General features: G+C 35.5%; 1 long non-coding RNA gene across 2 annotated transcripts in view; it reads right to left on the bottom strand.

Annotated features, from left to right (window-relative positions):
- The window catches only part of LOC147378298 (uncharacterized), a 153,035-nt gene that overhangs the window by 100,660 nt on the left and 27,444 nt on the right, over positions 1-24,931 (bottom strand). Inside the window, exon 2 of one of the 2 annotated variants that reach the window (XR_015145865.1) lies at positions 1,418-1,571. The exons of the other annotated variant lie outside the window; for it this stretch is intronic. This is a non-coding gene — a long non-coding RNA (uncharacterized LOC147378298). The remainder of the gene's footprint in view (positions 1-1,417; positions 1,572-24,931) is intronic. 2 annotated transcript variants of the gene reach the window in all.

The raw sequence follows: 24,931 nt of genomic DNA, 5'->3' as shown, positions 1-24,931 counted from the left end.
AATTAAAAAGGAAAGCTTTCCTCCAAAATAAAATGGCCTTGGACATTATTGTGCTTCAAAAGGAGCCATCTGAAACATTATGCCAATTAAATGTTGTGTTGTTCATACCTGATGAGTCTGTTAATGTGTTATCTTTATTAAATCACATAAAAACACAAGTGAACACTCAATGATCTTAGGCCCAAGTCTAGGGGATTTAGTAAATAAACGGTTTGGCTCATGGGGCTCTTGGTAAAAAAAAAAAAAAAAAAAAAAAGGTGTCACTAATTTTAAAAGTATCATCCCAATCTTTGGTTTCTCTTACACGTGCTTACAATTAATGCTTTGCATTGTTGCTGAGGCATCTGTGTCCAATGCAGCCATATAGCCACCAAGTGAGCCATCTCCATGCTAGTGAAACCACTTGCTTACCACGCAGGATGTATTGCAAAAGAGGACGAACTATAAAGATTATAAAAGCCAGTCAACACATGGAGTGTTGCAGGAAGTAATGAGGACGTGACCACCAGTTAAGCCAAGAACTAAATCTGGTCCTCAAAATTTCCTGACTCCCTCCTTTGTGCTTGGAATGTACACTGAGTGAGCAATATTTTCTTGAGACCATCTGGGTGGTATACCTGACTGAACTCAGTTACTGCCTCTATATAAACCTGTAAGATTTGGTGGGCAGGTGAGAAAATCTACCAGTCTTACACCTACCCAAGCCAAATCTCATAAGCAGGTTTTCATGCTTATTAAACCTGCCACCTACCGAGTATGGAGGTTGGTTTCAGTATTCACTTGAAAAGGCTGTGAACCAGCATATTAAACTGTTCCAGCAGTACCCAATATACAACTATAAACATGGTAATTTGGATTTTTTAAAGTAGGAATAGTAGTGTGGTGATTTTGAAAAACTAACAAATGAAAGGACAGACTAGTCAGGTCTCTGTTGCTGGTATTGTGATCCTAGGCAAGATACTCATTTTCTATTTTAGTTTTATAGCTAATAAAATGGGACAATAGTACCTACCTCAGAGGACTATAAGAAGAAAGAAATTATATAATCAGCATGAGTAGTAACACTCAGCAGAGTGCTTGGCATACATAAAATCAATTTCTGATATTTATTATTAGAACTATTATAATTTTTAAAAAATTTTACTTCCATTTGTAATCTTGCCCTTTGTTTTTCAGGATCAGGACTGCCTTTGCCATCCCTTACTCCATTTTTCAGCTCTTGTTACCGAACCAAACTTGAACCTACTCAGGGGACTCAGAACAAAGTCAATCTACTGATACTGGGTTGTGATGAAGGAAAGTACAGCATTTTTCGCAAAGTGCCCAACATGAGGCCAGGTAAAGAGAACAATAGCTCATGCTTAAAAGACCTGAATTCCCTGATGGCTTCCAGGAAAGGATATTTAAGACAAGATACCTGATCAGCTCACAGATGTTCTTCTGATTGGTTGGTGGGAGGTAACAGAGTGATACATCATCATCTATTTTCTAATTCCAACTAGTCTGGGGTTTAGCGCTGTGCTTGTGATTAGCATGTAGTTGTTTTCTTCCATCTGGTGAGGTTCTGGTATCTGTAAAACAACTCAAGGATAAGGCTCAGAATATTATCTATAGCCCTTGAGGAGGAACAAAAGGCTCTTTGGGTTTATAGCTAAACAACTATTTATATGCCGCTTGACTGTTTTTGTTTCTTGGCTCTTTGGAACTCAGGGAAGGCCTAGGAGGCCAAAGTTTTTGCTTTTTGTTTTTATTTTTAAACAAATAAGGTAAGGTGGACACTGGGTTTCTGCCCCCAGGAAGGCTCCACAGGGTCCTACTCAGTTTCACTCTGTTACACATAACCTGCCCACAGAGTCATCTTCCTAAACCCCAGTTCGCCCTCCATTTCAATGTGTTTCAAAGCTCCCTCCAAGTTTCTATCTAAATCAGAAGTAAAAGCCTGCATCTCTCTCTCTAGAGCTTTGAAAGTCTCAGGTATCACACAGATTTTGCGCTCCAGCTTTATCTTCTGCTCTTCCTCAAAAATCTGTCAGGTGCATTCTCACACCAACAGACAAACAACAGTATAAAACAACAGTGAAAGCATCACTCTCAGTTCCTCTTAATTTCAAAATCTGCTTTGCATCTGCACTCCAACTGTCAGGCTTTTTTTTTTTTTTTTTTTGTAATTCTTGCAATAACTGCCAGATTGCTCTTTCTGAGTCAAGTTCCTCAGTTGTCCATTTTACATCATTTCCAGATTCAGCTCAGTAAACTACAAACTGTAACATATCCCTTTCTGTTCCATCCACATGATGGTTCCTTCACATACTACTGCTGCTGCTAAGTCACTTCAGTCGTGTCCGACTCTGTGTGACCCCAGAGACGGCAGCCCACCAGGCTCCCCCGTCCCTGGGATTCTCCAGGCAAGATCACTGGAGTGGGTTGCCATTTCCTTCTCCAATGCATGAAAGTGAAAAGTGAAAGTGAAGTCGCTCAGTCATGTCCGACCCTGTCCATTGGATTTTCCAGGCAAGAGTACTGGAGTGGGGTGCCATTGTCTTCTCCATCACATACTACAGTCTTCCATAATTTGGCACCTACCACCATGCTATGCTGTTGCTTAGTCTTTTTTCCTTGGCTTACAATATTTTCCCCAATTTCAATGTCTGGTATACTCTGAAAGTCCATACCAAAAGTTGCATTTAAAGACTGCTAAAATATAATCTATATTTATTCATTCATTGTGTTTACAGAAACCATTTTGAAACATCCACCTTTGGAGGAATGGTCTTCTGGGACTTAGGATAATGTAGAAGAACACTAAGTCAGAGGGAGTCCCTTCTTTGAAAGCATTTTACATCCACAACTCATTGTAGGACGTAAAGTAATGAATGCTTTCTGCCCAGATTTTAAAACAAGCTTAAAAAAAATTACAGAATATTGTGAGGCAAAGAGTCAGCAAAGATTCTGAGATAAATGAATTTTTGACAACAGTGATACCGTTCTTAAGCACTGAAAGATCTGGTCTATATTGTACATCTTGGCCAGACTTATGACATGGGACCTCTCCATTCTGTCTAGCATCAAGAATCAGAGGGAAGATAAAAGCAGAAATATTTTAAGACAAAATGAAAAAAATATGGACTAACCTCTTGCTAATCAACAATAGTCTGTCACATGCTTAGCCACAGAGGAAATCCAGATGAAAAAGCTGAGTAGAAGAAACACTGTTTCTGACCATCACTGCTTACATGGAAAGAATAATTCTTTCAATGCCTATTGAAGGCAATCTTAGTCATCTGCCCCTCCCTTTTCATAGGCAGACCTGATACCTTATAATGCTTTATAACTCCACACTTGATACATTTCTATGTTCATTTCTTGATGCTCAAATTCTCATGAAGGAATCACTACTCAGCATACAGAATACATCTAAACTATATTGATGTTTTAAAGTTACCATGTAAAAGAATGCTTTCATGACCTAAAATTCCATTCCCATATATAACCACCACCTATTAAATAATACTTTTAATGAGCCAAGTTAATATTCCCATGCATGTCATATTATATATACATACACACACACACAGATAAAGCTAATTACTATGTAACCAAACACAATTGTTTAACCCATGTTAATTCCAACTAGCTGATTTTTCACTTATGAGTTTATAAAAAATGCATAATCATAAACACACATTTCACCAGAGTTATTTGACTGAATTGCTTGATTAGGTTGAATATAAGTAGTTTTGTCATTTCACTGACCCAGACGCTATCTTATTGGATTCTAATCCATTGGTCAAATCACATCATTTATCTCAAAGTTAAATATATTATCTATTTTGCATTTAACACAGTTTGGCTGCATTTATTTGAGTGATTTAAGTGCTGATAAGGACCAAGTCTTAGAATTGTATAATATGGATGTTATAATACATTTTCAAATGCCAATAATATTTTTGGCACTATCTTAAAAAACAGTTTTAAGACTTGATACAAATTTGCTTGCAAACCTCCCATTTTACCTTTTAGTGCTTTACTGAGGCACTCCTGTGAAAACTTAGCAAGGTCTCTAACACAAAGTTTAAATTCTTACTGGCCAATGGAATTCTGCAATTCCATTAACACATGAGTCTGACATAGCTGAGATTTATATTGCCAGAAACTCTCATTTGATTTATAATCTGGTAATCCTTTTATCCTCCATTTATATGCAGTATAACTTGACATAAGTGCAAGAATGCCTTCACTAATAGAATTCACGAATATTGGACCAAGACGTTTTTTAGATCATAAAGGCTCTCTGAAAAGGGAAAGAAAGGGAAAGACTGGAGCTGGCTGGGATGGGATCTGGCTTTAAATCAGTCTAATAAAATGAAACTCAGGTTAAAACTACTGATTTTAGAACATTAGCTTGGCATACAGTTCTCTTTTGATGGGTCTGCTCCCTCAACTCAGCCCACAAAACTGTTTTACCAGCCCTCAGGCTACAAAGGAGTCAGATATCTGTAGCCTTTGTTACAGTTCATATTAAAAAGTTATGTGGACTAATGAAGTATATTTAGATAGGGAGAAGCAAAGAAAGTGGAATATGGGAGGGGAGAAAGTTCTAAACATCATACTGAGCCTGGGAAAATTCTGGGATATAATGAACATGAAGAACAACAAAGAACATTTGCCACATCTGCTTCATTTACAAAATGATATCTTTAAATCAACCACCACCACCACCACCAAAACAGAAAACTAAGAATCCAAGGTTTGTATCTGTTACCATCCACATTATGCCCTATTTGTTGACTACACTTTAAACTTGGTTTGAGTATTAATTCTTCTCAGTGTTTTCCATTTAACAATAAAACACCATTTCTGCTTCTTCCCATTCAAATGCTGATATTGAACAAGTATTATTTTCATGGTTTTTATCTATGCAGTTCAGAATTCTACTTAAAAAAAAAAAAAACTCTTAGATATATAATAGATGCATAAGCCCATCTCCACACATGACATTTGCATAGAAAACTCAATTAGAGAACTATATTATTACATTTGGGAGATTAGTGGGGTATCAAATGACTTAGAGATACTTCTGTATGTTTTCCAGATTTTACTCTTGACTGTGTTATTTTGGAGATTCATAAAATTCAAAAATTATTCTTGGGAAAAAATAAACTTTGCAGGTATGTACATTAACAGAAAACTATATCAGAGTACAATGATAAGGTCATAGGAGGGCAATGCTTTATGATAATTAACAGGTAGGTCATCCAAAACAAGGTACTAATCAGCTAGTTTTTAACATTTTTGAGTTTTCTGTGATTAAATATTACTTTCTTATCAATAATATGTCTATTATTTTTATCATTTGGCATTTTAAATACTACAATATATAGCATCCACAATACTAAATAACTGTGGCAAAACACGTTTTAAGGTTAATTTAGCTACGTACTTATAGCATTAAAACAAATTTCACAAGTGAAGCAGGATAAAAAATTATTTATAGCTACACTTAATAGTTTCAGACACAGAATAGTAAATGTAAATACTTAATTCTATTGAATTTAATGGTTAGATTTTATTTTAGTAATTTTAAAGTCTGAAAGAATGGGAGAGACAGATCCAGAGTGGCAGAGATAGAAAGGCAGAGTTAGAGTTGGAGAGAGAAAGGAGGAGACAGAAAAATCACATTATCAATGTGATGCTGAATCTTACGCCTGGACCAAAAGCTCTGTCCCTGTAGTTAATGTGACTATGAGTCAACTTCAAAATGTCTCTCCATTCTCTAAAGGAGAAATACTATTACCAAGATCTCATACCACAAACATTGCTGCCTCACAGTTTAAGCTAAATGCAAAGCTGGCATCATAAAAGTTGTACAACTCTTTCTCCACTAAAATGCATATATTTATTATTAATTATTATTAAATTTCTTAATTTTAGAGTATTAGAGGGCAATGGAAAAATTTTGTTGACTCATTAGAAAGACCTAATGTGATAATCTGCACAATGTAACACTGTATTAAAAGGCTGTATTTATAGCATTAATTTTAAGTCTCCATTTGAACTGTTATATTAGAGAAGAACACAAAGGTAAATCTAAAGATTAAATTGAGAACTTTGCCTATTTAGTTTTCCAATTTGCTGAACACACACATATTCTTTCCTTTTCCCGCCTCATATGTACCCCTCTCTAAATTCCTTTAACTTTTTACTTGGTTTTTATCTATTTCTCTTTCTGTTACCCTATCTCCATTTTCTTCTTTTCCACTCCTCTTTCTCCCTATTCTTTTTAAATTATTTTCACACCACTATTATATAAGTAGAACTTTGAATATTACTATGTCAGTTCTGAAATGCATTGATTTATTCACAATGATCAAAGATAAATTATTAAATTTCCTTTTAAAGCAGTTGAGATTTTCAGAAATTTCATGCATTATAGCAGTTCATGATTCAGTCAAAATGAATCAAATAAAATCTTGGTTAAGTTTTATATTCTACTTCTCTATGACTTGTGATCTGGTTGAACTAAAATAAAATTAGGAATTTGCTCAGAATTAATTTAAGCATTGTACTAGAAGCAATCATATGTGTAGCACGTTACTAAGATTCATTTTTTCTTATTTTCTAGATAATGACTGCCTCTATGATACAATAATATAATAGTTACCATGTTCAATTTTTCATCAAAATACATTTAATTCTGGTAATGATAAGAAATCAATGCATTACAATATCTATAAGACTGTATCATTCAGGAAAAGAAGAATGCACTATTTATGCCTTTTTCTATATCTTAATATGGAAAAATTTGTTACTAATTGCAAGTATGTATTATCTTGACTTACAAGACACAAAGTAGAGGACTAGGGGAAAAGACTGGCGTTTCAAAATTAACAAGTCCTTGATGATACATTTTTCAAGGGGTGTGTTTGTGTAAGCAAAAATTCAACAAAAAATAGAAAAAGACATATTCCAGATGTGACCAAAAATAATATTGAAATAGTTTATAAAGTGTTCTGGAGCACTCATTTTCCTTAGGAATGGTAGATTCTCTCTAGAGGCAGGGGAATGAATTAATGTATCTTTAAATATCATTTCACTTTGCTTTATCTGTGAAAACTTTCTAAAAATAATTTGATAGAAATTGGAGAGTTAGAAATACCTGATGTAATTATCTTTTATTACAAACTTTTGAGAATGTTGCTTAACCCTATGCTTCTCAGTTTTTAACTAAAAACATGGAGATTACAATCCTCAGTGATATGTGTGGTTTAAAGGATATAATAAAAGTTAAAGCAACAAGTATGAGTATACAATACGTATTTCTCTCTTTCTTTCTTGTCCCCCACTTCTTTCAGTAGATCATTTTGCCCTTACTTTCAAGGGTTTTATGTGTGTTAGGGTAACTATTTTGTTAAAACTCTTAAAATAAGAACATTAATAAGACTCTCTTGTTCCACTGAATTATGCCTTCATTTCTGAAAGTAGAGAAGTGTTATGCTAAAATAATGTAAGCTACATATATTAAATATATCAATTATCTCTGACTTGTGTTTAGAAAAGCTAACTGGATTTTCTCTTTTTCTTTTAGATGAGTAATGTAAACCATATGATAAAAAGAATTTTTCTGTCTAGTTTTTACTGTTAGATCTGCAGTGGCTAGAAGAACAGCTCAGACATATTAGGCACTCAAGGAATAATTGTGGAATTAAAAATACAATAAAGTTTGAGTTTTATCCATTTTCCTCAATCCATTTTAATTGGAAATAACTGTCTTTGACTTGGTTTTATTAAAATTGGACAATTTAAATATATGGTTACCAGGGGGAAAGAGGGAGAGGGATAAATTTGGAGATTGGGATTAACATATACACACTACTAGGTATAAAATACAGAAGGAATAAAGACCTACTGTATAGCAGAGGGAAATCTACTCAATACTCTGTAATGGCCTATAAGGGAAAAGAATCCAAAAAAGACTGAATATATGTATGTGTAGAAGTGATTCACTTTACTGTACACCCAAAACATTGTAAACTGTAAATCAACGTGTCTCACTCTGTGACCCCATGGACTGTATTCCACCAGGCTCTTTGTCCATTGGGATTCTCCAGGCAAGAATACTAGAATGGGTTGCTATGCCCTCCTCCAGGGGATCTTCCCAACCCAGGGATTGAACCCAGGTCTTCTCCATTGCAGGTGGATTATTTACCATCTGAAGCATCAGGGAAGCCCATGGACTTTACTCCTGTATTTTTTTTATTTTAAAGACAATTTAACATTTTCAATGATAATATACAATTTTCTTCATTTTAGTTTAAAGCATAAAATGGAAAAGGTGATGCATACAGTAGAAAATTAATTTATCAGTCTACTCATTTTTGGAAATGAATCAAGCAAAGTTTATTAAAACTATATATTTGGAAAATATATTTACCATCATGCCAATATGAGAAGAATGACTGTACTTGCTTCAGCAGCATATATATCAATATGAGAAGAATGATAATAAAAATTTAATATGCTCATTGTCCTAGAGAACAATTTGTATTGGCAATTTGCAAAATTCAGTGCTCAGTATAACTCTGGCTCAAAATAATAGAATACAACTGTGAATTCTGAGTTCATGTGAATATTTTATTTCTTGGAATTGACAGACTTGTAGTTTGATTATGCTATTATGTTAATCTGTAGTTTATTTTTAAAATATATATACATATAATTTAAATATATATGTATATATATTATATGTAAAAGATGGAGGCAGAAGGAGAAGAGGGTGTCAGAGAATGAGATGGCTGGATGGTAATGAACATGAACTTGGGAAAACTCCAGGAGATTGTGAAGGACAGGGAGGCTTGGCATGCTGCAGTTCATGGGGTCTCAAGGAGTTAGACACGACTGGATGATTGAACAACATAGTTGTTGTTCAGTCCTATATATATATAGATAGATAGATAGCATCCTAGGTGGCTCATTGGTAAAGAATCTGCCTACCAATGCAGTAGATGTGGGTTTGATTCCTGGGCTGGGAAGATCCCCTGGAGAAATGGCAACCCACTTCAGTATTATTGCCTGGGCAATCCCATGTACAGAGGAGTCTGTCAGACTACTGTCCATGGGGTCACTAAAAAGTTGGACACGACTTAGCAACTAAACAAAATACTTATATACACTTTCTTTTAATCTCCCACAATAATAAAAGTTTTTTATAACAAAATGAGTTCAAGAGCTACCATCTGGAGAGAGAGAGAGTGCTACTGCTACTTCTACTACTGCTAACTCGCTTCAGTGGTGTCCGACTCTGTGTGACCCCATAAGACGGCAGCCACCAGGCTCCACCGTCCCTGGGATTCTCCAGGAAAGAACACTGGAATGGGTTGCCATTTCCTTCTCCAATGCATGAAAGTGAAAAGTGAAAGTGGAGTTGCTCAGTCGTGTCTGACTCTTAGCGACCCCATGGACTGCAGCCTACCAGGCTCCTCCGTCCATGGGATTTTCCAGGCAAGAGTACTGGAGTGGGGTGCCGTCGCCTTCTCAAGAGAGAGTGCTAGGTATATCATCAAAGGCAATGAATCTAAGAATCCAGGAAGATCTTGAATTATTACTCTTTCAATTTAATTTTTAATCATGAAAATACTTGTTAGGAAAGAAAACTATCTAAATGACAGCCATTTTTATATTCAGATATTTGCCAAGTAAAATAATTGGATGTCAGATGAGGAACTGCCTGTCATATATTGCTATTAAAATAATATATTTTTTGTGCATAACCAACCTGCCTGAGTGGGTTACTATAGTCTATGGTTTCCCTGAGATTTTCCAGTGGGATTTTAATAATACTCTTATGTTTGCCATCTTAGCAGTACAGCCTGTTAAACAATTTGTAAGAAAAATATTCAGGTATAAAGCTAGATAATCTGTATCCCTTTGGAATCAAAAGTCACTTTGCCAAAATATTTTAACATGCAAAATTGCTTCTTGAGAGATGTTTGCCATGATAAAATGACAGAAAACTACATTTTCATTATAATTATAACTGACTTGTGGTGCTAACTTTTTATAATTTAAAGGTATTCTCAACTCTGACAGCCCTTCCATGTTGAATTATGCATCTCAGGCTCTTAAATAGTTCTGCTGGCATGAGACAGCTGAGATGAAGTTGTCTTTCTAAAATAATTGCTCCATGGAGCATCCATTATACCTTCAGAAAAAATGTATTACTTGACTTCTACAAATTATAGACTAGCCTATAATGGGTATTTTTGACAGCTATTAGCTTAAAAAAAATCTGAACAGTAAAATGAGTATTGATATCACAATGGTGTGCTGTGCATGTTAATACCAACCTTCTCTGTACTTCCCTTCTAAAGCATGATGTAATCATTAATTATAATAATATTGATGTAACTGAACTCATGTTAAAAATACAGTATTGGCAAAGTATGTCATTTTCTCACCTGTGAGATAAAAACCATTAACTCAATATTTACAATACATACTGAAGACATCATCCAGGTTTAAAAGATAAAAAATGAATTCACTTTTGGTAATGTTTTTCTGATTCATTAAGTTACTGGGTAAATTTTAAAAATCATAAATGATACAATAATCAGATAAAGAAAAAGATGATATGTTTTTACCTCCCACATGCCTCTTCAAAATATTGAACAGATGATAACTCAATTTATCAATACTTTGTTAAAATATATATTATTTCTTATCAAGAATTTTATACTTTATATTTCTATGGCAGTTAAAATTTCCCCTAATAAAAACACTTGCAAATATCTTTTCAGGAATGTTCTACCTCATGGCACTATAACGATTCCACCCCATGGAACTATAATGATTCCATTATTATTAAAGTCCAGAATGAAAACAATAGTGACAGTCTATCAGAATCTTTACTATTTCTGTGTATATCAATTAAATGCAGTCATGTGAATGAAAATATTTGTTGTTAAGTTTAGGAGATTCTATGCAAATATAGGCAAAGTTTTTATTAGTAGGTTAATATGTGGTAAATATTTTCCAATTCTATTGAATCACTAGGTTTTGGTGGGTTGTTTGTTTGACCACAGTAGGAAGAAATGGCTTAGGTTCCTATGTCCCTCCTGTATAAACATAACACAGACCCAGACACATATACACATATCTCTGATCTCAAGAATCAAAAAGCTAACATCTATAATAAAACTTAAGTTAATGAACATATTAATCTAAGGTGTATCAAGTGCCTACTGTCTCATTCTGCCAAGAATTGATCACACAGTTATTATTTATACCTATTCCTTATTAACCAAATCCTAGAGGGTTCATACCTCTACACATGGCCAGAAGAAAAATTGCACACATTATGTGGTCTCTTCAAATTCTCTTGGCTTTAAGCTCACCCTCATCTCTTAGGTTAATAGTAGAAAGACAAATCTTGTGCTGAGCTCTAATACTCCATTTGTTACTTACTGAGGCTTAGGTGGGGTGGAATAGGTAGAATGATAGATGGAAATTTGATAGTTTTAGTACATCTTTCCAGTTCTACTCTCACATCTCTTATTTAAATGAAGTTTTTAGAAGTCTTAACGACTGGCTAGCTTAAGAGAAAAAGAAACATTTAGAAATTGTCAACTACAAATTGGCACTTGCCATCTACCTCTAAAAGGATTAAATCATATGCTGCTAAATTGCTGCTAATTTTCAACACCCCCTGAAAGCAGTTCAGGATGGAGAGCAGAAGTGAGGCACTCTGTGCTTAGGGTAGGAAAGCTGGCAGAACAGGTCTCAGATAGTTATTTTAAGGAGCCAATTTTATAAGCCTAATTCTTGTATCTCATATTTAGAAAACCAATCGAATCCTTCATGGTGACCACTGCTCCTCATGACTAGCAGAAACCTTCAAGACACTAACAGAAGCCTTCTGCAAATTGCATGTACTTAATTGCATGTACTCCCCCTTCACCAAAATCACATATACACCGACAGTCCCCCCTACCTCTCTGGAGTGGTTTCTCAGAGCTATCTGCAGTCACCCAGGCTTCAGTTCTCATTTTGCCCCAAATAAAACTTAACTGGCAACTCTCATATTGTGCATTTTTTTAGTCAACAAAATAAATTTTAGTAGATAGTTTTGAGAGAACAAAGATAGGAGAGAATAAAGAAAATGGTCTACACTGACTTTGTAATACCTTGCTATATTTTAACCATCACACCTTCAGTCTATATACTGGCCCCAATGAGTAGACCAGGGTGGAGAAAAATACCCCAATGTTGGTTTTAACAAATTACACTAAAGTGATCACAACTGTCCATAACAATATAAATTAAAATTTCTTCCATTTATTCCTTTCAGCTTATATAAAATTAAACTTTTTAAAAAATTTTTTTACTTTACAATATTGTATTGGTTTTGCCACACATCAACACGCATCCGCCACGGGTGTACACGTGTTTAAAGTTTAAAATTTAACTTCAAAATACTTTTTAAATAATGAATGTCTTACATTCTAATTTCATGAGATTTAGCTTTTAAATTATTTATTGTAGTCCCAAGTTATTAAACTATTGACTACAAATTACCTGTTTACACAGTTGAGGCATTATATATGGAATTACCAAACAGATGAGTATCATCTATCCCTCCCACCAAAGCAAATTGCTTAGAGTAACATAATGACTTATTTCAGGGAACTTGAAAATCTTTAAAAATCATTGAATATAGAGGCTTTTTTTTTAATTGGGAAAGATTACCTGGTATCAAGATTGCCTGGTATCAAGATTACTTGCCTTGATATATGAAAAATGGAGTATTTCCTGCATATCAGTAAATAAAGATGTCAGAGTCATCAGGGATTGCAGCCAGTGAGTCCTGAGGAAACTCAGGAAAGAAAAGACTACCTGCCACCTAGCAGCCATCAGAATGCAGCCACGCACTATGTAGAGGCCTGAGGAAATGCAGGATGTGAAAATATGGAATACTGGCCCCACTTACCTGAGATGCATATCAAAGGAATAATTTCATGAGCCCAGACTGTTGCATCTTCCCATACATAGAAAAGCATTAAATTTCTGGAGATAACTGGCTTTCCTTTAATTAACAATCATCTTTTGACATTCAGACTACCTTCCCTTTGTTGCAAAACTTCTACATAACCTGCCTCACCCACTCTTCTCCTCAGAGTAGCTGTCTCAAGGTTACTTCAGATGCTGCCTCCCAGGCTCAAAGTCCTAAAAATTCTACCAAATAGTACATAACCCTCAATTTTTAGGTTGTGAATATTTTTAAGTCCAAATATATTATGTTCTTTCAAAAGGCTATGCAGTGGTTATGAATGAAAGCTAATGTGCACATTACAAGTATGCACTCAGACCTATGATGAATGTTAAAATTATACATAAAAGAGTTGGTAGAGATGCAGTGGATTTTGTGGGATTTTAATTGCCTCTAGATTTTTCTATAGCCTTCAAATTTTCTCATAATATGAATAACTATTTTCATTTTATGTAAGCAAAACAAAAACCTGTTTCAAAATTTTTCAAAGATATAGAGTAAAAAGTTAAAGTACTTTTTCTTGATGTCTTGACATTTCCCATCCTCTGACCCCTAACGCCAACAACTCGATGTTTGTCCAGAAGTAACTGATGTTGTTTGTTAGCACCACCCAGACCTTTATTTTCTACTTTTTTTTTTTTTTCTTTCATATATATTGGATTGGCCAAAAGGCTTTTTGGGCTTTCTCATAAGATGGCTCTAATAGTGCTTAGCTCTTTTTAACTTCATTTGAAACAACTTTTAGATTGTATTGTGACAGCTGTCATATAAGAGTGCATTTTAAAAAAACAGCAAAATTGTTCAATTTTTATATAGCCATTTTAATATGAAGATGAGAAAAAAATCAACATTTTTAGCATATTATGCTTTATTATTTTAAGAAAAGTAAAAATGCAGCTAAAATGCGAAGAAAGATTGGTGCAGGGTATGGAAAAGCTACTGTCACTGATCGAATGTGTCAAAAGTGCTCTGTGAAGTTTTGTCCTGGGGATTTTCTCACTGGATAATTCTCCATGGTCAGGGAGACCAATTGTGGTTGAGAGCAATCAAATTCAGACACTGAGAACAATTAACATCATACCACAGAGGAGATAGCCAACATACTCAAAATATCTAAATTGAGTATTGAAAGTCATTTGCACCAGCTTGGTTATGTTAATCGTGGTAATATTTGGCTTCCACATAAGTGAAAGAAACCTTCTTAACTGTGTTTCTGTGTGTGATTCTCTACTGAAATGTAATGAAAGCATTCTGTTTCTAAAACAAATTGTGATGGACAATGAAAAGTGGATATTGTACAGTAATGTGGAATGGATAAAACTGTGAAGCAAGTGAAATGAACCACCACCAACTACACCAAAGTCTGGTCTTCATCCGAAGAGGGTGCTGGTGTATATATGATGGGATTGAAAGGGAGTTCTCTATTATGATCTCCTTCTGGAAATCCAAAAGATTAATTCCAACAAGCACTGCTCCCAATTATGCCAACTGAAAGTAACACTCGAAAAGCATCAGGAATAAGTCAACAGAAAATGCATAATCTTCCATCAAGATACTACAAAACCGTGTGTTTGTTGGCCAGGCAAAAATTGTTACAGCTTGGCTGGGAAGTTCTGATTCATCTTCCATATTCACTAGATATTGTACCTTCGGAATTCCATTTATTTTGGCCTTTACAAAATTCTCTTAATGGAAAAAAAATTCAATTCCCTGGAGTACTGTAAAAGGCACCTGGAACAGTTCTTTGCTCAAAAAGGTAAGTTTTGGGAAGATAAAATTATGAAACTGCCTGAAAGAAGCCAAAAGACAGTGGAACAAAATGGTGAATACATTGTTCAATACAGTTCTTGGTGACAATGAAAAAAAAAGTGTCTGGAGACATGGCATTGTCTCCACATAGGAATAGGTTAACTATTCCTATTCAATCTCTCAAGACAGAGGAAAAAAGTGTGTGGAGACATGGCATTGTCTCCACATAGGAATAGGTTAGCTATTCCTATTCAATCTCTCAAGACAGAGGAAAAAATGTCTTCCTACAGCTTCCTTGCAGACAGGAGTGTGACATCCTCTGGTCTATGAAATAGAAGTCCTTCTGTTGGGCTTTGGGAAACTTCTTAAAGTTGGGCACACCCAGGGAGGCATGCTCTACTCTACTCTACCCCTCCTCTTTCCCTTTTTCCTGTCTAGACTAGTCAAGGTGTTAAGAGGAGGGGTGCTGGTAGCAGCCAGTTTTGCAAATGCAACAAGAGCCATCCAGTGGAACACAGCCACTATGGAGAACAGTGTGGAGATTCCTTAAAAAACTGGAAATAGAACTATGATACAACCCAGAAATCCCACTGTTGGGCATACAACCGAGGAAACCAGAATTGAAAGAGACACATGCACCCCAATGTTCATCGCAGCACTGTTTACAATAGCTAGGACATGGAAGCAACCTAGGTGTCCATTGGCAGATGAATGGATAACAAAGCTGTGGTACATATACACAATGGAATATTACTCAGCTATTAAAAGGAATGCATTTGAATCAGTTCTAATGAGATGGATGAAACTGGAGCCTGTTATACAGAGTGAAGTAAGTCAGAAAGAAAAACACCAATATGGTATACTAATGCATATATATGGAATTTAGAAAGATGGTAACGACGACCCTATATGCAAGACAGCAAAAGAAACACAGAGATGAAGAACAGACTTATGGACTCTGTGGGAGAAGATCCCACTCTGAGGGTGGGATGATTTGAGACAATAGCATTGTAACATGTATATTACCATATGTGAAATAGATCGCCAATCCAGGTTTGACGCATGAGACAGGGTGCTCAGGGCCGGTGCACTGGGATGACCCTGAGGGATGGAATGGGGAGGGAGGTGGGAAGGGGGTTCAGGATGAGGGACATGTGTACACCCATGGCTGACGCATGTTGATGTATGGTGAAAGCCGCTACAATATTTTAATTAGTCTCCAATGAAAATAAACTAATAAAAAAATAACAAGAGATTTCACTTCTGTCATAGTAGTGTGATTTCAAAGCAGAACAGTTTTATTAAAAACAGAAGGGAAAACAAAACAAAAAACTAAAAAGCTGGACTCTTGCTGTTAATTGCTGTAATACTGAATGATTATTTCTGCATTTCATTCTATGTGACAAAATAATGAATAATAATATCCTCTCTTGCTTAAGCAAATGTTATTTATGTTTTCTGTTGCAAAGTGATTTGAATTCCTAGTTGAAGGTGTCTAGGTATATTTAAAACAATAGCTCTGTTTCTCATTTTACATGACATCATAGGATAATCAATTTCAAATAGTTTTTATTTATTCAATGACAGTTTCAGGTTATTTTCACTTCAGCATATGAAAATCTATCTTTAGCTTAAGTTTATTATTCAATTCTATTAATGAAACCATTAATTTAACTTGGTAAATGCTTAAATTCAACTTGTTAGATGATTAGGTGGCATATAATGCTTGGTTATTGAAATCAATACAGAAATTAATATCCTGGTACATACATGTATACTTCTTGAGGTAGATACATAGAAGTATAGTTCCTGGGTTCAAGGATATGTGTTTTTTGAATACTAATGGATATTTTGAAAATCTTATTTTTTTCTCCCACCACATTGCCTAAAATTGGATACTGTCACATATATAAATTTTTTGTCAGTTTTAATGGAATAATATGAAATTAGTTTTTGTTTGCATAAATGTTACTATTGAATTTTAATATATATTCATTTATATATTGCCATTTTAATTTTTTATCAAGTAAATTGCTATATTAACCATTTAAAAATATATATATATTGGATTATCTTTTGTTGCTTTTAGGAAACTCTTTATATAGTAAAAGTAAGTTTTATTTGTGGCACATTTATTTGCCTCATCTGTGGCAGAAATAATCATTTATTTGTAAATGTGAAATCATTTTGTTGTAAATGCAAAAATCATTTAGTACTTTACCTGCACATCTGTTTTGTTTCTTGAATTTCATGCATTATTTCTTTGTATGTAATTTTCACATTGCTTCAATGTATCCTAAACAGTTATTTCAGATATATTTAGAAGAAAATGCTTTATTATTATCTTGATATAATTTTTTTTTATTTTTCCCTTTTCTTTTGATTAAACTTCAATCAGGCCTGTGGCTTTTGCCATAGGATCCTGTCTTATTTTGAGATACTGTTGTCCCTTTTCTACTTCATAAGAGGTCTAAACTTTGTTTCTCTTTTCTATTTGAGAGCTTTTAGTAATTTTAGAAATTTCAGATGTCTAAGTACATACTTAAATTCAGCTTGTACAGCACTTAAGAAACCTTTTCAATACAAAGATTTCTGTTGTCAAGTAGGTTCACTGTATGATTTAGATTTTAATTTTTATTTTCTAGTAATTTCCTTGCTTTCTAAACACTTCCTTTTCATAGCACCCTTCCCCCATTTTAATTATTACATATTTCCTGATGCACATATTGTTATTTTATATCCTCATTTCGGTCCTTCTCTAAGAGATTTGTTTCTATCAAATTGTCAGCTACAAATTGGCACTTGCCATCTACATTCACAAGGGTTAAATTATGTACTGCTATAACTGCTGATTTTCAATACCCCCTGAAAAGAGTTCAGGGTGGAGAGCAGAAATGAGGCACATTTTGCTTGGGGAAAAACTGGCAGAACAAGTCTTCAGATATTTTCAAGGGCTGAATTTATGAACCCAGTTCTTCTATCTCCTCATATCTAGAAAATCCTTCATGGTGACAACTGCTCCTCATGACTAGCAGAAACATTCTGCAAAAAAAAAAAAAAAATATGTGCTTGACTACACATACTCCCGTTTCACCAAAATCACATATGCTGACCTTGCCCCCTGCATTTTGGAGCAGATTCTAAGAGGTATCTGAGGTGCTGTCTCCAGGGCTGAAGTGCTCTTTTTGCCCCAATAAAACAACTTTCAAATCTAATATAGTGCTTTTTTTTTTTTTTCAAGACGACAGCTTTATGACGACCATGAAGAAGGGACCCAGAATGGACTTCTCTCCTTCACCCAAATTCTAAGTGAAACCAGAGTGTTGGCACCAGAAGCCCCCTTCACCCATCTTCCTCCTTGAAGAGTCCAGATGAATTGGGTAAGTCTTTCCTGATTCTTGTATCTTCCATATTAGTTGATGATCCTGAGTTGTATTTTGTGGTGTATAGCAGGAACTTGTCTTCTCCCAGTTGAAAGTATTGGGTGTAGGGGGTGAAAAAGGAGAAGTTGAAAGCTACCTGGGAATATCCACCCAGTAGAAAGATATTGGATGGGGTTCAGTTTAATGATATAGGGGAATACCCACCCAGGTGAAAGATACTGGAGTGGTGGGAGGCTGGCTGAAAGATATCAGGGTTTGCTCAGGTGTAGGAGACTGACTGGTCTGTGCTGAGTGGTTAAGTAAGAGGCTGATGTGATGCTTTTCCTCAGTTCAGCTGCTTTAATAGAATTTGTTGGGATAAAAGTTAAGGTATATGAGAGCTTTGCTCTGAAGAAAAGGGACAAGACTCCTCCTGGCCAGTTATGGTTTTCTTGGACAACTGGGAAATTTATGGGAGTGGTGGAGGCAGAGTCCTCATAGGGAAACCAACTCATTAATTAAAACACTTTCTCATCCAGGTGTCACAGAGACGATATGGCCATTCAATGTTCCAAGCATCCACATGGGCTTAGACTACCAACCCAAGGGGAGAAACCGAGATACATAAGAGATCCGAAACAACTCTAGGGTGTTGCCTAGAGGAGTTAAGTTCCCAAGCAGCACACTGGACCACCACACAACTTCACTAGTTAATTTTATCCCTGACAAATTCAATTTAAAACAGGAAATAGAGCCTTTCAAACAGAAACAAAAGGCATCAGAAAGCCAGTCTCAAAATAACATCCTAGCCAGGATTATGTATGTACAAAACTCATACTTGCAAGTACCTACTTAACTGGGGAAATTATACTAAAGAATATCAAGTATACCAATCTAAAATACCAACTGGGGTTTTTCGATATCCAAAATTAATATTTTTGTGTGCACAGTTAGAAAAAAACGGCCATAAGATCTAACAGACTGAATGAAAAGCTTACATTGATTTGTATCTAGAAACAACTAAATGAGGCAATAATAGTGTAACTTCTTGAAGCTATATCAGAACTAAAAGAGGCTGCTAGCACTCTGATTCTGATTCTCTCTGCTCCTCCAACATATCCTCTTTTATCTGAATTGCCTGGCCCAGACACTATCTCTTTTTTCTTTTCCAACTCCTTTGCCTCTTACTACTGCTTTCCCCAGGACAGAAGGATAAAAAATCAGAAGTAATTATAGTTGTTCCCTTTAAGGAAAAATCTATTACAGGGAGAAGTGAACCACCTTTATTGCTTATGTATACACCCAGGACCTGAGCAGAACTTAGAGCCTTGGCTAAGGAATATTTTCAGCCAAGTCAGGGTTCATTGGGACTTGGCTAAGGAATTTGAGTTCCATCTACTCCCACAAGCCCGGGTTTTCAGATCTGTGTCAAGGAGAACAGCTATCAGTTTCTCAAAGAAAAGCAAGGGAATGAATAGAGAAAGTAGGATGAAAACACCTCTTAATTCATTTTGAATCACATACTCCACAGGTTTACAATGAATGCAAGGAATTAGCTCAGAAATTACTCAAATTTATCCCAGAGCTTTTTCTAAAAACATAGGCCAAAGATTCAACACTGCAAGCAAAGATCAGATGAATCAATTCTGGACTATTATGAAAGATTTGAAAAAACTTTTAAGAAATATTCTGGCTTGACACATGAATCATTCTCTAACCACCAAAATGATCCAGTCAGTCAACTAAAGGATCATTTTGGTGGTTAGAGAATGATTCATGTGTCAAGCCAGAATATTTCTTAAAAGTACCCCCCCCACACCCCAAACCTTTCATTTTAGAAGGCTTCCCTCATAGCTCAGTTGGTAAATCATCTGCCTGCAATGCAGGAGACCTGGGTTTGATTCCTGGGTTGGGAAGATCTCCTGGAGAAGGAAATGGCAACCCACTCAAGTATTCCTGCCTAGAGAATCCCATGGACAGAGGAGCCTGGCAGGCTACAGTCCACAGGATGGCAAGAGTTGGACCCGACTTAGCAGCTCAACCACCACTATCTTTTTAGAAGATGCTGCTGCTGCTGCTGCTAAGTCGCTTCAGTCGTGTCCGACTCTGTGCGACCCCATAGAGAGCAGCCCACCAGGCTCCCCCTTCCCTGGGATTCTCCAGGCAAGAACACTGGAGTGGGTTGCCATTTCCTTCTCCAGTGCATGAAAGTGAAAAGTGAAAGTGAAGTTGCTCAGTCGTATCCGACTCTCAGCGACCCCATGGACTGCAGCCTTCCAGGCTCCTCCATCCATGGGATTTTCCAGGCAAGAGTACTGGAGTGGGGTGCCATTGCCTTCTCCGTAGAAGATGCTACTTTAGTCAAAAGACAATCAGGCTGGTCAGATTTATATACAAAACCCTTGTTACACTGGCTGATTGACTTTTCACAATCATTAAAAATAAAAAAGGAGGAATCTACAAAAATTATGAACTTTCAAATTGTACCAGTAAAGTACACAATGCCGGTTGAAGTTTACCTCAGCCCCCAGCTGCTGCTGCTGTCACTTCAGTCGCGTCCGACTCTGTGCGACCCCATAGACGGCAGCCTACCAGGCTCCCCTGTCCCTGGGGTTCTCCAGGCAAGAACACTGGAGTGGGTTGCCATTTCCTTCTCCAATGCATGAAAGTGAAAAGTGAAAGTGAAGTCACTCAGTCGTGTCCGACTCTTTGTGACCCCATGGACTGCAGCCTACCAGGCTCCTCCATCCATGGGATTTTCCAGGCAAGAGTACTGGAGTGGGGTGTCATTGCCTTCTCCCCAGCGCCCCCGCTTAATTTCCAATCAGTAGAGAAAACTAGCTTGAAAAAATAAAATCTTCAGAATTCAGATCCTGAGGGAATAAGTTATTCCTGTGCCTTGAGACCAGAGCTCTCAGAATCACTTATCTAGACCATCTCTGATACCTGAAACTGAGAAAAAAACAGAGAATAAAGCATTTAAAAGTTTTTCTTATTAGAAGTGTTATTTACAACTAGTAAGTTTTATACTGTGCTGATTCATTTAGAAAATGAAAGTTTAAAAAATGAAACTATGAGATTTCTCATTGTGTATGTATATGTTTACATGTGTATTATCTTTGTTTTTTACCTTTGAATGGCAATACCAAAAATTAATTTGTAAGTGAACTTTTATTATAGTTGGATAAAAGGAAATTAAGTGTTTATATAAATTATCAAAAAAATACAGGACAGAATTAATTTCAGGTTCACATAAACTGAGAAATATTCAATATTAAATTAATACCTGGTATTAATGTTTAAGTTTGTTGATCTAATTAATATAGGCATGCCTTAGAGTCATCAACATTATGCATAATATTTTCATTGTGCCTAGGTTTAATATAAATTAAACAAAACCTTGTTATAACTGTTACTAATTTGTCAGCAAAGAAAGTAACTTGATGTGAAGAAACTTTTAAGGAAAGAAAATGTAAATAAGATAAGAGCTTTTAGATAAACTCTATTAAGAATAATTATGCTTAGGAATGTCTATCTAAAATAATCTCTCCGGATTTTGGTAACTTGAATTTTTAGGGCTGTGAGAAATTAAGTGACGGAAGTTTATTGAAGAGTTAGGTCACTCCCAAATATAGTAAGATAATGAAAGATTAATTACTGAACACTGGCTTCCTCTTACAGAGAAACTAGATATTTTGGACTATTAACATGTTTGGTGCCATTCTGAGATGTTCTCTATGAGAAAATGTTTCTAGAAATTATCACTGGTATTTATGATCACCAATCTACAGAATGCTAATATAAAGGACAATGCACAGTTACTTAAGGAAAGTAGGATGTGTGTTTTCAGTAAAGAAGGCATAAGGAATGTAATTGTATTTTATTAAGGGAAAGGGAGTAGATCTGACTTACAAGTGACTGTTTCTGAATGGAAAATATTGGATATAGAAAGTGATTAAAAGGTTTGTGGAAAAGTTTTCTAGATGTTGAACCACCTTTGATAACAGATTTTAAGTTCTTTACCTTTTAAGTGATCTGCTTTATATTTGCCTTTGAAATCTTTTATTGTTACTTGGCTAAGTGAATATTGTTTCACAGTGACCTATGATCCTATGTGACTGGGTGTTCTAAACCTTTTTGATATTTATTGACAAAACTTCCTAAATCAAAATTTAATGAGGTCATTTGATCTCTAGCTAACTTTGAGATGCTTCAAAAGTCCCCTGAAACATCCCTCAAAGAGTTATTAATTAGGTTAATTTGGTATATTAACTTACTTGGGAAGTATTGTCAACTGAGCAATAATCTTCTCAAGTATATTACAAAGTAAATGCTTAGTAATGACAGTTTAGAAATTATATAAAATTCCTAAAAACCTGACATGTTCTGGTAAAATGTTATGTCATAATTCTAGATATTATCTTAGTGTTGTGTGACACAGCAGTAACCAAGTTTCTTTGTCAGTTGCATTGTAATCAGATTTAAATCTGCCTTCTTAAAGGCTTGTCATTATAGACAGTTATAGCTTTATTTTAATGCCCTTGCAAAAATGCTTCTTCAAGAAGATTAACAAGAAGAACTTTTGGGTAAATATGTTTCTGACTTTCAGAACATAATGTTGAACTGGGTAAGAAATTAAAGACACGACTGAAGTGACTTAGCAGAACACTTAGCAGTAAGAAACTTGATGGCTTCATAAACTGTTGCAAAAGCATTACATAAAACCAAGTGAAATGTTGAATATGGTTATAATTCTTTATGAATTTGAAAAATTATTGGTTTAAATGTGTTTTCCATTTGAAAAAGTATTGGTTTATATCTGTGTTTTCCAGGTATAAGGAAAACCTTTCCCTCAAACTAATTATGATGTACAATTATTTAGTAAATTATATTTTTGTAAGCAGAACTGAGAGTCCTTGGACTGCAAGAAGATCCAACCAGTCCATCCTAAAGGAAGTCCTGAATATTCGTTGGAAGGACTGATGTTGAAGCTGAAACTCCAATACTTTGGCCACCTGATGCAAAGAACTTACTCGTTGGAAAAGACCCTGATGCTGGGAAAGACTGAAGGCAGGAAGAGAAGGGGACAACAGAGGAAGAGATGGTTGGATGGCATCACCGACGCAATAGACCTGAGTTTGAGTAAGCTCTGGGAGTTGGTTATGGACAGGGAAGCCTGGCATGCTGCAGTCCATGGGGTCCCAGAGGTTCAGACATGACTGAGCGACTGGACTGAACTGAACTGAAGCAGAACTAAAACATTTACCTTTTCCTTCTATTTGATCCCTCTAGAGATTGCAAACTCAAGTTCTCAGCAGCTTTATCAGATAAATCAGGAAGGGAACTCACTAAAAGGTACAGAAAGCTCAAAGTATTTTGGGGATTTTAAGAGGGAGGAATTCACCTGTATCTATAAGGTGAAATCTGTAATAAGTCTTTGGCATGACTTCCCTAGCCTTGAGAGGTCTTTTAAAAGTTTAGTCTGAGACTCCTTTTAAAAGTTTCAGCAAAGCAAAAAGCCTATATGATCAGTTATATAAATTATCAGGCCAAATTTTTAAAGATTAGACATATTTTACAAACAAATTAGTCTTAATTTGGATATATTTGGTAGAAATTAGGATAATTTTAGAGAGCAAAGATTATGTTTCAATAAATGCTAAATCTAAGTTTTGTTAATGGAAATCTGTACTGACTCACTTCCCAGATAGTTCCTTGCTGTTATGCTAATGTAAAGTTTAACTGAATTATTAAAGGACACTAAGTTTGTTTCTGAAGCTTATCTCAGTAATCTATCTTTGAGTAAAAATCAAATGTCCCATGATCTACAACCAGGAGATCATTTATAGTGGAAAAGACATACTTTAAAGGACTATCTCCAATCTGGATGGATGGACCTTTATCAAGTACTCATTCTTAACTATCTTAGGCACAGTCAAACTGAAGGGAAACTGACTCTTGGATTAATTCCTACTTCCAAAGGTCCCTACACCAGACTTGTCTTTGAGAGACTGCTGACCTAAAATCACCTTAAAATAATGCTCAAACAGAGGAGAAACTACACTTACACTAGGAGGAGAAGATGACAACCATTAGAAGTAGACAGGTAGCCCAAGATTCTGGACCTGACTCATTTGATCATTTATAATATTTTCTTGACTTTTTGGAGCTTTGTATATAAATTAATTGTTTGTCTATCATGGGCATGTTCCTATGCTAGTTTTAAAAATTAATCCAATTGTTGGATTTCTGGCTAATTACCTATGCTCAGTACTTCTAGATTACTTTGGTGGATTTCTCCACTCCAAGGCTATAATTGGATGTTCTTTAGGAAATTTACTTTAGAAGAAGGAAAAATCAGTCTTCCTCAGGCTAGTCTTGATGTTACTAGACAGGATCCTCTCATGTGGCCAATTAATAATACCTGCTCTAGCCCAGGCCATAAATGTGAATTTTCCTCTACAGTACTCAGAGCAACAACAAAAATTCAGCATATGAATAAAACCTCCCACAATTATGGGATGGATTTATGTGGTTAATACCAGTCTCTGATAATTTAAGCTTTAAAGCCCCCTTTATCTTGGGAACAATTAAATTATACTAAGGATAACCAGCCTAGCCAACACTAGGAAACTGGGCTCAGAGCCTTATGAACAGTGCTAATATATTAATATGATTTCCCTGAAAAATAAAGATTGGTACAGAAGAGACTAAAATAAACAACCTGTGGATATACTGGGCTGCATATAATGGAAGTTCTTAGCTTAATTCTTACTTA

Source organism: Bos grunniens, chromosome 2, assembly GCF_055505025.1.
Source record: "Bos grunniens cultivar Pamir isolate PY7600 chromosome 2, Bosgru_T2T1.0, whole genome shotgun sequence".
NCBI classification, from domain to species: domain Eukaryota; kingdom Metazoa; phylum Chordata; class Mammalia; order Artiodactyla; family Bovidae; genus Bos; species Bos grunniens.
The sequence above is the reverse complement of the archived record's forward strand: the minus strand, read 5'-3'. Positions and strand labels throughout refer to the sequence as shown.